This window comes from Protopterus annectens, chromosome 2.part0 (assembly GCF_019279795.1).
Source record: "Protopterus annectens isolate FY-2018-M chromosome 2.part0, PAN1.0, whole genome shotgun sequence".
NCBI lineage: Eukaryota > Metazoa > Chordata > Ceratodontiformes > Protopteridae > Protopterus > Protopterus annectens.
Genome location: NC_056728.1, coordinates 330,857,263 through 330,874,089, shown reverse-complemented (window position 1 = coordinate 330,874,089; position 16,827 = coordinate 330,857,263). Strand labels below are relative to the sequence as shown.

The window sequence follows — 16,827 nt, the reverse complement described above, 5'->3', positions numbered from 1 at the left end:
GAATGAGATACCAACCCATTACAGGACACACGCACACACACACACACACACACACACACACACACACACACACACACACACACACACACACACACACACACACACACACACATGCCCAGAACAGCTATTGCTTTGAGTTTATTTAATATATAAACTGTGGTTGGTCGTATTATGTTTTATAGTGTAGTGAAGTAGAAATCAACATATACATGAAATAAAACACTACTAGCAAATTAGTAAATTTTGCTACTGCTGAATAATACATGTGTGTGTTTATATCTGTCTGCATATCTACAAACTCGTGCACACAGACGCACACACACACACGCACACATATTTATATATATATATATATATATATATATATATATATGTAGTACTCTAAGGCAAGTCAAAGGTATATGTCCTTTTTCCCACTGTAGTGTGATCATTGTGCTAGTATATATAGTTAGGGGGTGTGGGGAACAGCTGTGGGGGGGCTTAGCCCCCCTACCTAGTTCAGTTTTATCAAATAATGTAAAACAAAACCAAACAACAGAAAACCAAATTAAGTAGGGGGGCTATGCCCCCCACACTCCCCTAACTATATATACTAACACCAGGATTGCACTACAGTGGGGAAAAAGACATATACCTTTGACTTTCCTTAGAGTACTACTTGTCAGTGAAATGAGTTTTAGGTGAAATGAGCTTTCATTGAAATGAACTTTAGGTGATTTGGAGTCAGTGAAATGGGTTTCAGTGAAATGGTCTTTCAGTGAAGTGATACGAATCCATATATATATATATATATATATATATATGTATAATACATACATATATTAGTGCATATGCTTGTATTTGAGTATGAAACTATAAAAATGAACTTAAAAGGAATTCATTTTCAAAATAAAAAAATCTGAAATAATAGAAAATGCTACAATGTCAACTTACACTGAAATAAAATTTAAAAAGGTGAATAAATCAATTAACTAAAATAGGTAATGCAGGCAGTTGTGTCCTGTATGCTCTACAAGTGTGGGGACCTTTGTCGAACACATCCTCAACTTTATATATATTAACTGCACAGTTACACTACAATTTCATAGCAAAGTATAATCCTTTTTAATCATGTTTTATCAATGATATAGCAGTTGCAGAGTTAGTATATTTAGAGCTTTGGTGCAGTACTTTATCAATTATAATGTATTATTTCAAAACTCTGCATTTTGAGAAATTAAGGCTTTGGATTTGTTTTAATGGCACACACACAAGACACACACACACAAATATAAATATATATATATATATATATATATATATATATATATATATATATATATACATGTATGTGTCTGTAGGTATATGCAGTGAACATTACATCACTGTTAGACAAAAAAGGAGTGTTCATTATTTTTTAATTGACTCATGTTTCTTTGGAGAGTGCATACTGTAATAAGTGAGATTGTGGATTTTGGAAATTTGGAGGTTCAGCCTTATTGTTAGTATATTTAGAAATTCAGATCTGAAGGAGTGTATATGTATCTATGTATGCATATATGCACAGTCATCCTCACCTTTTTACAGTATAGTATAGTGAAAAAGCATATTTATTCACAAAGAAACAAAAAAGTCATGTTAAATAAGTCTTATATGCAAATTCACCTTAAAGTATTCCATAAACGTTTTAGTGAAAATATTAATCAGGGTACATTGCAAAATAAATTAAACTATCGTCTTTCATCTATCTATTCTATTTTATAGCAACAGGCATTAATGATTATCCAGAAAAACTATATAAGACAGAAAACAATACATACCATAAATGCATTTAAAGCATGAAATACTAACAAGACAATCCTGAACACCTAAATTAAATGGGAAAATGACATGAACATTCAACACAGGACATGGAAAATGTGCTTGTAGAAAACATTTTGTGGAGATTTCATAATAAGAAAAGACATTTGTTGAAATACTATACAGACAGGGCTGACATGATAACTATTGTCAGAAGTAAAAGTATAATCTTAAGTTCCACAGGACAACAAAACAAACCTGGTAGTTTCCTATAAGAATTAAAGAATATATGACTAACCTCCTCACAGTCATGGTAAATATTATTACATGGACACATCCTTAATCAAGGCAATAGACTATAGTTGTACCAGTTCATAAAAGGGATCACACATGAGCTATAATGGACCTCATGCAAAATGACACATGGCTCCTATTTCTGTTAGACATGGAACAGTAAGCATTTGTAAAGGGAAGATCTTGCCTTTTGAGTTTTGTGGCATTCTTGGTAAATGATATGGCATCAGTTTGCAGAGGACTGGCAATGGCTTATCTTTTCCTTGTTAGGCATTTCACAAAGTCACACATAATGAAATAACTGACAAATTGAAAGCATTTGATGTCAATCCATATTTAATTAAATGGATGAAATACTGATTAAGAGGACATAATAAGTGTAGTTCCCTTCCTATTTTCCTGCGCAGGGGTTATCACTAATGTATAATGCATCGTGAGACTTGGCACAATAACATCAGTTATAATTACAGAATAAATGGTCAAGTCGTTCAAGATATCACCATGATTAAATATAAAGGGACCATGACAGAAAATTAAACTTTGAGAAACATGCATCTAAAGGGCTTGTCTATTCACTTACTCATAGGATTAGAATTCAGAGGAATTTCAGGGCAGCTGAGTCTCATGACCATTTACGACTGCCCGTGCCCACCCTTAGACCTTAGGAGTGCTAGGCCAGTCAAGCCTGGGATGCATTTGTGGGTACTCAGTCTGACTCTCCATTGCATTTTATTTATCTGCTGCTGAAGTCTTTAGAATTAGCTGCACTAAGCAGAAAGATTTTATGACAAGTAGTGTCACGTGATGATTGAAGGAAAGGGAATTGTCAATCCATGATCCAAGGTCCTGAAGAATATTTTCATTTTGAAGTATGGTAAGGTACATGCTGTATGGCAAGTGAAGGGTTGTCTATCAAATGGGGTAATGTTACACTTTTTTGCCTTTAATCTGAGCCCATTTTCAGTACACCAGTTATTTTCATGCATTAAGTACTTGCTGAAGGGTTAGGGTGTCAGAGATATGAGAATAACTCCCAGTGTTAGGGTATCAGAGATATGAGAATAACTCACAGTGTTAGGGTATCAGAGATATGAGAATAACTCCCAGTGTTAGGGTATCAGAGATATGAGAATAACTCCCAGTGTTAGGGTATCAGTGATATGAGAATAACCCCCAGTGTTATGGTATCAGAGATATGAGAATAGCTCCCAGTGTTAGGGTATCGGAGATATGAGAATAACTCCCACTGTTAGGGTATCGGAGATATGAGAATAACTCCCAGTGTTAGGGTATCAGAGATATGAGAATAACTCCCAGTGTTACAGTATCAGAGATATGAGAATAACTCCAAGTGTTAGGGTATCAGAGATATGAGAATAACTCCCAGTGTTAGGGTATCAGAGATATGAGAATAACTCCCAGTGTTAGGGTATCAGAGATATGAGAATAACTCCCAGTGTTACGGTATCAGAGATCTTAGAATAACTCCCAGTGTTAGGGCATCAGAGATATGAGAATAACTCCCAGTGTTAGGGTATCAGAGATATGAGAATAACTCCCAGTGTTAGGGTATCAGAGATATGAGAATAACTCCCAGTGTTACGGTATCAGAGGTATGAGAATAACTCCCAGTGTTACGGTATCAGAGATATGAGAATAACTCCCAGTGCTAGGGTATCAGAGATATGAGAATAACTCCCAGTGTTAGGGTATCAGAAATATGAGAATAACTCCCAGTGTTAGGGTATCAGAGATATGAGAATAACTCCCAGTGTTAGGGTATCAGAGATATGAGAATAACTCCCACTGTTAGGGTATCAGAGATATGAGAATAACTCCCAATGTTAGGGTATCAGAGATATGAGAATAACTCCCACTGTTAGGGTATCAGAGATATGAGAATAACTCCCACTGTTAGGGTATCAGAGATATGAGAATAACTCCCAGTGTTAGGGCATCAGAGATATGAGAATAACTCCCAGTGTTAGGGTATCAGAGATATGAGAATAACTCCCAGTGTTAGGGTATCAGAGATATGAGAATAACTCCCAGTGTTAGGGTATCAGAGATATGAGAATAACTCCCAGTGTTAGGGTATCAGAGATATGAGAATAACTCCCAGTGTTAGGGTATCAGAGATATGAGAATAACCCCCAGTGTTATGGTATCAGAGATATGAGAATAGCTCCCAGTGTTAGGGTATCGGAGATATGAGAATAACTCCCAGTGTTAGGGTATCGGAGATATGAGAATAACTCCCAGTGTTAGGGTATCAGAGATATGAGAATAACTCCCAGTGTTAGGGTATCAGGGATATGATAATAACTCCCAGTGTTAGGGTATCAGAGATATGAGAATAACTCCCACTGTTAGGGTATCAGAGATATGAGAATAACTCCCCATGTTAGGGTATCAGAGATATGAGAATAACTCCCACTGTTATGGTATCAGAGATATGAGAATAACTCCCAGTGTTAGGGTATCAGAGATATGAGAATAACTCCCAGTGTTAGAGCATCAGAGATATGAGAATAACTCCCAGTGTTAGGGTATCAGAGATATGAGAATAACTCCCAGTGTTAGGGTTTCAGAGATATGAGAATAACTCCCAGTGTTAGGGTATCAGAGATATGAGAATAACTCCCAGTGTTAGGGTATCAGAGATATGAGAATAACTCCCAGTGTTAGGGTATCAGAGATATGAGAATAACCCCCAGTGTTATGGTATCAGAGATATGAGAATAGCTCCCAGTGTTAGGGTATCGGAGATATGAGAATAACTCCCAGTGTTAGGGTATCGGAGATATGAGAATAACTCCCAGTGTTAGGGTATCAGAGATATGAGAATAACTCCCAGTGTTAGGGTATCAGGGATATGATAATAACTCCCAGTGTTAGGGTATCAGAGATATGAGAATAACTCCCACTGTTAGGGTATCAGAGATATGAGAATAACTCCCCATGTTAGGGTATCAGAGATATGAGAATAACTCCCACTGTTATGGTATCAGAGATATGAGAATAACTCCCAGTGTTAGGGTATCAGAGATATGAGAATAACTCCCAGTGTTAGAGCATCAGAGATATGAGAATAACTCCCAGTGTTAGGGTATCAGAGATATGAGAATAACTCCCAGTGTTAGGGTATCAGAGATATGAGAATAATTCCCAGTGTTATGGTATCAGAGATATGAGAATAACTCCCAGTGTTAGGGTATCAGGGATATGAGAATAACTCCCAGTGTTAGGGTATCAGGGATATGAGAATAACTCCCACTGTTAGGGTATCAGAGATATGAGAATAACTCCCACTGTTAGGGTATCAGAGATATGAGAATAACTCCCACTGTTAGGGTATCAGGGATATGAGAATAACTCCCAGTGTTAGGGTATCAGGGATATGAGAATAACTCCCAGTGTTAGGGTATCAGGGATATGAGAATAACTCCCACTGTTAGGGTATCAGAGATATGAGAATAACTCCCACTGTTAGGGTATCAGAGATATGAGAATATCTCCCAGTGTTAGGGTATCAGAGATATGAGAATAACTCCCAGTGTTACAGTATCAGAGATATGAGAATAACTCCCAGTGTTAGGGTATCAGAGATATGAGAATAACTCCCAGTGTTAGGTTATCAGGGATATGAGAATAACTCCCAGTGTTAGGGTATCAGGGATATGAGAATAACTCCCAGTGTTAGGGTATCAGAGATATGAGAATAACTCCCAGTGTTAGGGTATCAGAGATATAAGAATAACTCCCAGTGTTAGGGTACCAGAGATAAGAGAATAACTTCCAGTGTTAGGGTATCAGAGATATGAGAATAACTCCCAGTGTTAGGGTATCAGAGATATGAGAATAACTCCCAGTGTTAGGGTATCATGAGAATAACTCCCAGTGTTACGGTATCAGAGATATGAGAATAACTCCCAGTGTTAGGGTATCAGAGATATGAGAATAACTCCCAGTGTTAGGGTATCAGAGATATGGGAATAACTCCCAGTGTTACAGTGTCAGAGATATGAGAATAACTCCCAGTGTTAGGGTATCAGAGATAAGAGAATAACTCCCAGTGTTACGGTATCAGAGATATGAGAATAACTCCCAGTGTTAGAGTACCAGAGATATGAGAATAACTCCCAGTGTTAGGGTATCAGAGATATGAGAATAACTCCCAGTGTTAGGGTATCAGAGATATGAGAATAACTCCCAGTGTTAGGGTATCAGAGATATGAGAATAACTCCCAGTGTTAGGGCATCAGAGATATGAGAATAACTCCCAGTGTTAGGGTATCAGAGATATAAGAATAACTCCCAGTTTGCGGTTGTTCACAACCTTAGCTAGTCAGAGGTGTTAGTTTCCAGTCCAGGGATCAGAAGAGTAAATGCTGAAAAGGAGAGTGTCCCAACAATGAACCCTGGAGCACACCACTGGTAACTTTCATACTTTCTGATAAGGCACCTGCAACTCGCACTATGTAGGTTATGTCTTTAAGCTGGTTTGTGATCCATCCTACCACACAGGAATCTGTTTTTAATGTGTCAATAGTACTTGAACTGCGAACATGGCATATGGTATCAAACTCCTTAGCTGGGTCAAGATACACTGTGTGAACATTATGATCACTTTTGACAGCATCTGTTACTCTCTCGAAGTTTTGCAAATTCATTAGGCAGGATCTTCCCTTGACAAAGCCATACCATTGCAGGTCAAGTCTAATGACTTTTTTAAAAAAAGATTTTTATTGATTGAAAAGTTATTAAAGAAAAATGGAAAAACAAACATTCTACATATTTGGAAGTAATTTCATGCTACAATTTTTGGTTTCCAATTCTTGTATAAGATACAATGCAATCATTTTTACATAAAATCATTTTACTAACTATTGAACTACTAAAAAACTATTTACAATATGCAAATGGTCTCCATAAATACAAATAAAATAAAATATGATATTTATGCTGATATTCTTAGGCATAGCAGGAATTTAAGCTGGCCATGGCTAAGCACTGCTCAGATGCAAGTCACAGCCATAACAGTTTGAATCTGCTTGGGAAAAAAAACTTATGCAAATGTAGCACTAATGATATGCAAATGAAGAATATTTGTATATTCTGCAATTATATCTTGTAAATGAGGCACATTTCTCTCCTCTATGTGATTCCTAGTCACATTTTTATGATCAGCTGCACCATGTGCACAAGCAGTATAACAAGCAGTCACATCTGTTCTATCTACTTTGCAATCTATGCAGATGCTTGCTGTAGCCCCTGGCCTTGTTATCACCTATTCTGAACTACTTATCTTGCTCTCAATGAATCCACAGGTGGCCAGTGGCACCTGCTGGCTGAGAAACTGAAGAAAAAGACAATGATTGACTACTTTTAGTTTTGCTGACAACACACTTCTTGATAGATTTCAAGTGGACAGGGATGTAGAATGGGATATAATGAGTTTATACGTCCCATAGATAAAGACTAGAGGAATGCACAGTCTTCCTAGATCTGTGGACACCAGGGTATGGACATTCCTCATTATACTTGCTACAGGGATCTTCTTGACACAAATTGGGACATTTTGAGCATTTCTCAGGCTACTGCCATGAGGATACTCATCAGGTCCTTAACACAATCTTAACACATGTGGCTCGGTATGTTTATCTGGCAGTGTTACCTCAGGACCGAGCCGGAAACCATGCATGCTTTCCATGAAATGGCATGCTATTCGGAGGTGCTTGGTGTGATAGATTGCACCCATGTTGTCATTAGGACTGCATCTAGTCCACGGGAAAAGCAGTACCATAACAGGTAGGGCTACCATTCCATCAGCTGTCAGGTAGTGTATGATGCATGGGGGTGCATCACTAAGGTGTCAGCCCCAGCATCCTGACAGTGCCCATGATTCTCACATCTGGCACATAGGGAGTGCATCACTAACGTGCCAGCCCAGCATCCTGGCAGTGCCCATAATTCTGACATCTGGCACACAGGATCACTCTACCTCCTCTTTCTGCAGGGTAGGATTGATCTCATTGTTGTTAAATGCAAACTTTTTCTAATCATGCTAATTCCTGTAGACATGGATTATAAAATGCACTACTGAGTAAAATTCTTCCTCTTTTCTGTTATATCTCTACTCTTTTTTTTCCTTTTCCATGTGATGCATGCTACCCACTTGAACCTTGGCTAATGACACCAGTTGGTAACTCTAGGGGAGCTGCTGAGGAGTGCTTCAACACTGCCCTGTCCCAGACATGCATTGTCATCGAGCAAGCGTTTTGCCTGCTGAAAGCTAATTTCCATTGCCTGGATGAATTTGGGGTGCACCTCAGGATGGCTCTAATACTGTATGCAGAATGTTTGCTGTGTGTGTATTCTGCACAACATGATCATGCATTGGTCTGATATGCGACTGCTCCATGATGGCAGTGGAGCCATCATTCCTCCCCAGCAATGATGATGATGATGATTGCTAGTTAATGGCAGTGGCACAGGAACCCTTGTGGTGGGCTCATGCATAATATACAACTGCTCAGGCAAAGAGGCAGTGGGTGGTCTACAATTAGTGAAAGTGAAACAATAAAAATCACATAGATAATACTTGATGAATGCACTGCTGCTTGTGGGCTATGCTGTCTAGTGCATGTTCACCTGAAACTCTACAGCCGACATGCTTTTCTTTCCCTTTTGAATAAACTTACATATTTTTGCTTCTCATATTTTTTGGACTTGACATTGGCGATGCTTACATGAGCAGTTTCACCCAAGATTTGCCAATAGCAGTTGCTTGTAATTCAATGCCAGGTGATTGCCCTGTTTGTGCAAGTATTCCTGTGGGAAATGTAAAACTAAAGACACTTCTGGTACTTTGCCATGATCTGGGAGTGACTGCTGCTTTTTTCTGGATGTAATTCTTTTTACTTTCACAACCATGGAATATATATTGGAGGTTTTAGATGCATCCGAGGAAGAGACTAATCAAGCATTCTGCTTCTGCAACTACAACAGCAGTTAATGGGCTTTGATAAAACATTTACTACGCCTAGAGAGATACCTGCCCTAAAGTAGCTAACAAAGAGAATGTTATTGAGAATTATGCAGTAACATTCAAAAGGTATGTCATGCAAGAGAACTGAAGCAGTTTGGAATGGACCATGACTTTGTCCCAGCTGACAGGACAGCATTAAAATCCTAAATGACAAACTGAAAATGATTTAACAAGGGCTGAAATACCTGTGAAGTACAAGTCGAAAAATTTCACAACTGGATTTTAGATGCTGGCAAACAGGTAACAGCTAAGATGTCTAAATTAAAAAAAAAACATGGTTGGTAATAGTAAAATGAAATGGTAGAAATTATACCTAGATACAGATTTAAAACAGAATTAAACTACAAATATGAGAAAGCAGGTACTACGAAGTGAGAATCCCAAGAACAATGAGAAGTCTATTAGTTAATGAAACAAGAAATATGCAAGCTTCTGTAAAATAAAAAGTAATGAGTAATGCATTAACTTGTTTTCAGATTCAGAGGTAGGTCAGCATTATGTCACTGTATTATTATAACTAAGATAGAAAAGTGTTTTATATTTTTGTAAGGAACCGAGATTTAAGCTTTGCTGGATTCTGAACGTGCAATTACCTGTCTCAAAAGTTTCTATGCGTGTATGCACAATATTAATAATCAAAAGGTGGAGGTGATATGAATTCATGGTAATAAAATGGTGTATCTCTTCACATACATAGAAATTCAGATAGTTCTTGAAAAAAACTTTTAATCCTATGGCTCTTGATTTAACTCATGATGTTATAATATGAAAATATTGGTACTTTTCCGTTAAACCCCTACCACTTCGCGTTGGTCTGCTTTTTGCAACTTGTGCATAAAATATGACTTCTCAACACAAAAAATAGGGTTAAGGTTCATAGCTAAAATGTGACACAAAACTCCAAATAACTTGGCTGTGCATGAATCGAAACCACACAGCTTTAAGTACAGCTGCAAACTCCAAACCTGGAAGAGAGTCATTTACATATTTATACGTAACCAATGAAATAGGGACACAGGAGAGTGTAAGGTAAATTAAACACGTCAGAATTTTGTAACCTCTATAGTTCTAAAGGACCTTACTTTTACAATCTTAAGGAGAGTGACACTGCTGTGTCACATATTTAAAAAAATAACCCAAAGGTACTTACACATTATAGTAGGCTTAAGTTAAGGACTACACTGGAAAGAGTAGAAGGTGGAAATAGAATGCTTAAATTGGAAAGGGTGAATTGGTAACAAGGGTCTAGCCAGAGATTTTGGAATTGTTCTCCTGTTTCCAGATTATTGCCAACTACCGTCAGTAACACAGCCATGCTTATTTTTCCACGGTCCATGTACTACGTCCAGAAGTATAGGTGCAGCACAAATATATGGAAGGTAATATATTAAAATGCGTTTAAACACATATCTTACTTGGGCGTTTGAAGACATCCATTGTGCTTCATATGTGCAAACCATTACTCTCTAAAATAACTGTACACAATGAAAATACTCTGCCTCACAAACTGTATAACAGCCTCAAATGTAATGAAGGCAAGTCTAATCAGCACACCGACTCTTTTACTCCATTTCTAAACAACAGAGGGGCTATAAAACCCAAGTACAGGAGGTCTTTTTATACTGACACAACTCTGTTTTAAAGATGTGCTCCCCTGCTTCCCAAGTTAGTAATTTCCATCCTAATGGACTTTATTAGTAAAGAATAGTAGCAAACATCTCAACAACTCTATAATTTAACAGATTGCCACATCCTAATCTCCTTTCTGCAGCATACTGAATTACTTACCCGCTGTATATCTCCAGCCATTTCAATAAGGTTACGCCGGTTTCTTAACTGTCTCACTTGAAAGACCAGGTGATAGTGAGTTTCAAACTATTCAAGATATTTTTCAGCTAAAAACGTCCAAACACTTTTTTCAATTCTTGCGCTGCCTCTCAGTTTTAACTCGCCTACCCCCTGGCGGACATTTCATTGGTTGCACAAACAGACCCGCCAAGTGGTAGGGGTTTAACGGAAAAGTACCAAAATATTTTCCTTATTTTAAAGTAATGTAGAAGATGTTGGAGGAAAGAAAATCCCTGGACTCAGTGTGACACGACTGTAATAATAAGAAAGATATATAGCGACAGTTTGTTGTATCCAGCCAATATAACAATTGGGAGAAGGACAAAACTGTGACTTTAACAGAGATTCAGATTCATTATCAAAATCAGTAGAAAGGAATTAGCATGGAGTCCACAAAAAAGACTATGATTTGGTTATGGCTATACTATGAGAAGGAACTTGAGTGGTACCAGACAGGATCATAGTAATGGATCAAAGAACCCAATACTGTAAGTAATGTCAGCATAAGAAGTGAAGGTCTGATAGAACATTCTGAAATATTAATCAGTATAAGACAGACGTCGGCGCAGAGACCTACAAAACATGTTAGTACAGAAACAGAGAGAACAGAACTAGAAGAAGGGCTGGGCTTGTAATTGGGCATTGTTTGATCAGTGTTCAACTCCAGTAAACATATTTCAATAAATAAATAAGAACTTGTTTAATGCCCCCCACAGCAAAGACATAATATTGAATAATAAAAATGAGACTGGTAGCAAAATGCAGTGTACAAAACCCATTCTGTCATGGTGAACAGAAAGTTAATATCAAAGGAAATTCTACAAAAGATTGCTTAAAGAGTGGAAACACTGAAGCAGATGGAGACTTTTGACAGAAACCTAGGAGAAGATGTTTTTTTTTGTTTGTTTTTTTGAGAGGAACTGATACTTTCCATTTCAAGATAGACAGCAAATCTATCCCTGGCATAGATGACATATAAATAAGTTACATAAATTAAAAAACACAATGGAAAGATGGCACTTTAAGTTGAGAAAATAGAATATAAGTAAGATTATAGAGAATGAGAGGGAATAGCATGTTCTTACCTACATTTTGAGTTAAAAGAATGTCCTTTATATGCAGTAAAGCTAGTGAGAAACTTCTTCATCAAGTCTTAGTATCACAATCCAGTAGGGTACTATCAGTTTAGTTAGCACATAGTCATACGTTTAGAGATCACCTGAAAGAGAACAAAACTAAAGCCAGATTTTATTGGCCAAGTAGAATGAAAAAATAGAAAATGTCTGTGCTTCTTGTCCAGGCATTCAGAAAACCATAGCTCAATCTGAATTAAAGAGTCCATTGATTATAATGTCTGTAAATGTGTCATTTGAATGCATTGCTGTGGCTATTGAGGGGGCCACTACTAAAATCTCGCAAAGGGTACCAGCACATATTAGTAATAATGGACTATGCTACAAAATTAACAGAGGTTGTATCATTACGAAAGGTTGTTAAAGCTGTTTGCCAGAGAACTGGTACTGTTATTTTCTTAAGGAGTATCCGTAAGGATATACTTACTCACCCAGGCATACCCTTATATCAAGGATATTGTATCAGCTGTGCCACTGCTTTATGATTAAGCAATTAAAAACATCAATATGCCATATACAGATTTATGGGTTAGTAGAAGGCTTCAGTAAAATAAATAAATCCATGTTAAGAAATGTAGGTTATGCAGGTGGCAAGAACTGGGACCAGATGCTAATCTATTTGATTTTCATGATAAGAGAGGTGTCACATGTTTCAACTGGGGTTACCCTATTTGCACTCTTGCACTGCAGGCATCTCAGATGTCTGCTTAATGTTGCTAAAGAAATGTAGGAAGAAGAGAAGACAGCATTTAAAAATGTAACAGAAAATTACATTAGTTTACAGGATAGACTAAAGCTGGCCAATAGTAACACATCTAGAATGCCCAACAAATACAACAAGTACAACAAGTTCAAAGCAAGATTCCCTAACTTACAGAATCTAACCTAGGAATCTAGTATCAGAACTAGCACCCTTCAAAGAGAATGAATTTTTGGCTAAGTGGTAAGACCCCTTCCAAGTAACTGAAAGGTCAGATGCAGTGAACAACTAAGTTAGACATCTTCACAAGAGAAAGTTAGAGAACATCTGTCACACTGATATACTAAAGTCATGGAAATAAATAGAATGTTCTAGGGTTAGTTTGTAGACTATAATTTATACAGTGTGGATCAGAGGATCTTTTCCTTAAGGACACTTAAAAGAATTTTTGTCAACCATACAAAAATAGAAAATAAAAGAATTTCTATTCAGACCCAAACAAAAGGCTCAAGAGGTCACAGGCAAACTATTCACTAAAAACTGCAAGAAAAACCCAGCCAAGCTAGAGTGTTTGCTGTGTGATACCATAAACATCCTGTTATGGAGGCCCATGGGATATATTCAAAGGAACCTTTAAGGACATCAAGTGTTTCAGCTACATGGCTTCTGAATGTCCATGAGTTTTTTTAACTTTTAAAGTATTTATGGTTACATTCAGACCAATAAAGCCAAACCCTCTAGCTTTGGACATGGGTTGTGGCATTTTTATTGACCTTGTCAGTACAGCATAAGTAGATAGGTTGGCTATAAATCAGAAACAGAGTCTTTAAACTCAGGTGATGCCCATAAAAATTAAGGTACCTGCAAAAATAAAAGAAAGTTCTCTGAAATGCCTGAGAGAGCTAAATTGAAGGAACAGAACACAGACAACAACTGGCATCAAGGTTAGAATGAGACCTTACAGAGTACTATAGTCACATAAACAATAAGTAAAAAAAAGGGTTAAAGGAAGCTTGATTTTGCAGTAATGGAAGATGAGCAATGAACAGAGTAGCTCAGCAATGCTAGTTCCTAAACCTGATGGAAATATGAAGACTTTAGAAAACTATATAACATTTCAAAGATTGATCACTGTCCCATGCACAGAACTGATGAGCTGATAGATAACATAGGAAGAGTAACATACTTAACATCATTAACCTTGACACAGAGGTATTGGCAGATACCCATCTCCTCATCTGCTAAAGGAAACATAAAAAATGAAACTATTGTCATCCCTGAAGCTTTAGTTCAATACGCAGTGCTGCCATTTGGACTACACGGGGCTCCAGCCACCTTTCAGAGACTGATGGATATAATATTAAAGTCCCTCTCACAATATGCCACAGCATACACTGATGATGTGGTCATTCAGTCTGAGTGCTGAGGGTCTTACTTACCGAAAGTGAAGTGTGTATTAGGATGTACAAGTCAGGGAGATTTGAATGTGAATGCTAAGGAAGGTAAACTGGGTATAGTAAAGGCATGGTAAAAACTGCAAATAAAAAAAAAAAAAAGAAAAGACATAAAAATTTGGCCCATACCCTTCACTACAAGACAGGTAAAGGCTTTCCTCAGACAAAATGGGTACTACAGAAAATTATTACTTAATTTTGCTGTCATTGCCTGTCTTTTAACAGATCTCACAAAATGAAAAGCTCCTTTTAAAATGACCTGATGTCTTAAGGTAGATAGAGTGTTTAATGATCTGACAGGAATATTATGTTCTGAACTTGTGTTATTGACTACCAGTTTCACTAAAGAATTCACTTTGTATATAGGTGGATCAGAAGGAAGTTTGGAAATCTTGTTATCATCTGATTCAAGACAATAGGGTCCCATGTGCTACAACAGTCAAAAGTTAAGCAATGCTGAAGAAGGTTTTAAGTTACTGAAAGGGAATGTTTGGCTGTGAAATAGGCCTTCTGTTCATTAAAGTGCTAGGTATTAGCAGACATTTTGGCCTAGTGACAGATGATTCCCCCTTACAATAGCTGAGTTGCCAGCTGGATAGTAACACAGAGTTATACCACTGGGCAATGCCACTCCAGCACTTACAGTATATTGATTACTTGTTATTTGGTATACTGACACCTTTCCCCTTGCCTCCTCTATCTTTCTTACCTATTCTGCTTCAGTTTGAATTTTCTGTTTATAGTGTATTCCATGGAATTTAATATATGTATAAATCTCAAATGACTTACAATTCTTACTCACATAAGGTTCCTAGTAATGTAACTTTTTGTCTTTCTCTTTTTTCTCTCATTACTTAGTAGCTTACATAATCGTTATATAAGTTATTACCTTTCCTGCATATAGCACAGTGTTGCCTTTGTAGTTGTTATATGTGTCACATGGTAGGTTATCATATTTTCTGTAATAAGACATTGTATTTCCTTTGTTTGCATTTTGATATTTACCATGTTACTTTTATTCCTTTGTGTTATCATGGCCCAGGCTGTCCCTGTAATAGTCCTTGGATGAGTACATTTACCCAGTTACCAAATGTGAAATAAATAAATAATAAATAAATACTGTAACCCACAGGCCATGAAGTAAGACTAATAGTTAACGCTGGCTACAGCAACAAGTCATATTAATAATCCCAAGATAATTGGCTGTAATTGCCAGTTATCCAATTTCCTGTCTGTCACGACTTCTGCAGTAAAACATTTTCCTGCTTCTGTTTTGTGTCCCAGTTCAGTTTCATTCCACATCAACTCCTGTACCTAATTTCCTTCAATGTTCATCTAAGATGCTTCTGTCTAAACAACCACTCAAAATTCTTCACTCACTCTATAAAAAGACCATTTTGGTATAATCTTTAAACAGTTAAAAGCTCTTCTTTTGTTAATCTTACTCGTTTACTGCTAGCTGGTGATATCCATGTAATTCCTGGTCTAATGATTTTGCAGACAATTCAGAACTTTTCCTTAATAGCCAATATGAATACAGGTGGCATAAATAATTAATGGCCTCAGTTAGATCTATAGAGTTCTTAACTAAATCAGAACGCACAATCAGGAAATCCCCAAAGCAAGGAAAATGCAAGATCACACTTGCTTTAAGTGAAACTTGGTTAAAAGAGTCCTTGAGAATCCCCTCTAGTATCACAATTACATAATCTTTATTGATAATAGGCCAGGAAAAATGGTACGCAGTACTGCCATGGTTTTAAATAAAGAAAGCTGCAGACATGTCACCTGTACTTTTAGCAAACAGTAACGCTATTTGTGACATTGTAAAAAAAAGACCTAAACTGCTTATTATTACAATTTATTTTGGCTGGCCATACAAAAATTCACTATTCATTAATTAATAATCCTGGCAGAATTAAATCTAGACTGCTCTTGCTGTTTTATCCTTCTGCTCAACAGTACTATGCTTCTGCATAATCTTACACAAGTAAGGAAGGAATGAACTAGGTCTAATCTGAAATATAACAAAAATTCAATCTGAGATGTCTGTCCAATGCAACTTCCCAAATAAGATAGATACATTACTGGTGCTATCAGGTTCTGTTAGTGAGTTCTGGTCCTCTTTCATTACCTGGTCTCTAAACGCTTAAGGCTGAGGCACAAATAATACATTCCAGCTCTATACCTCAATCAGTTTGTGCTGCCCTGCTGACAGTTCTGATCTTACCACTCCCATAGCAAACTGCTATAATTCAATGACCCCAGTTCAGGACAGGTTCTGTCCAGTTACAGGAAAATGAGTTTAAATAATGGAAGCAGGAGGAAAGACCAAAAGTAGAGGAGGTACAAAGTGTGATAAAACACTTGGAAGGGGTAGCATAGGAGCTATTTGATCTGATCTCAAAGAATGAAAGTGGAGAAGGAGTCAGTAACTAAACAGAGATACAGAAAAGATCTTCAGAAGGATCTGTGACATTGCAAGAGGTTACAATTGGAGCATGAGATGAAAACAAATATGACTGGATAAGAAGTATGAAGATGAGTTAAAAAAGAGGAAAGAAGGTA

At 37.1% G+C, this 16,827-nt stretch overlaps 1 protein-coding gene across 1 annotated transcript in view; it reads right to left on the bottom strand.

The window, feature by feature from the left end:
• MINAR2 (membrane integral NOTCH2 associated receptor 2) overlaps positions 1–16,827 on the bottom strand; it is a 181,697-nt gene that overhangs the window by 69,376 nt on the left and 95,494 nt on the right. The gene's annotated exons all lie outside the window — the stretch shown is intronic.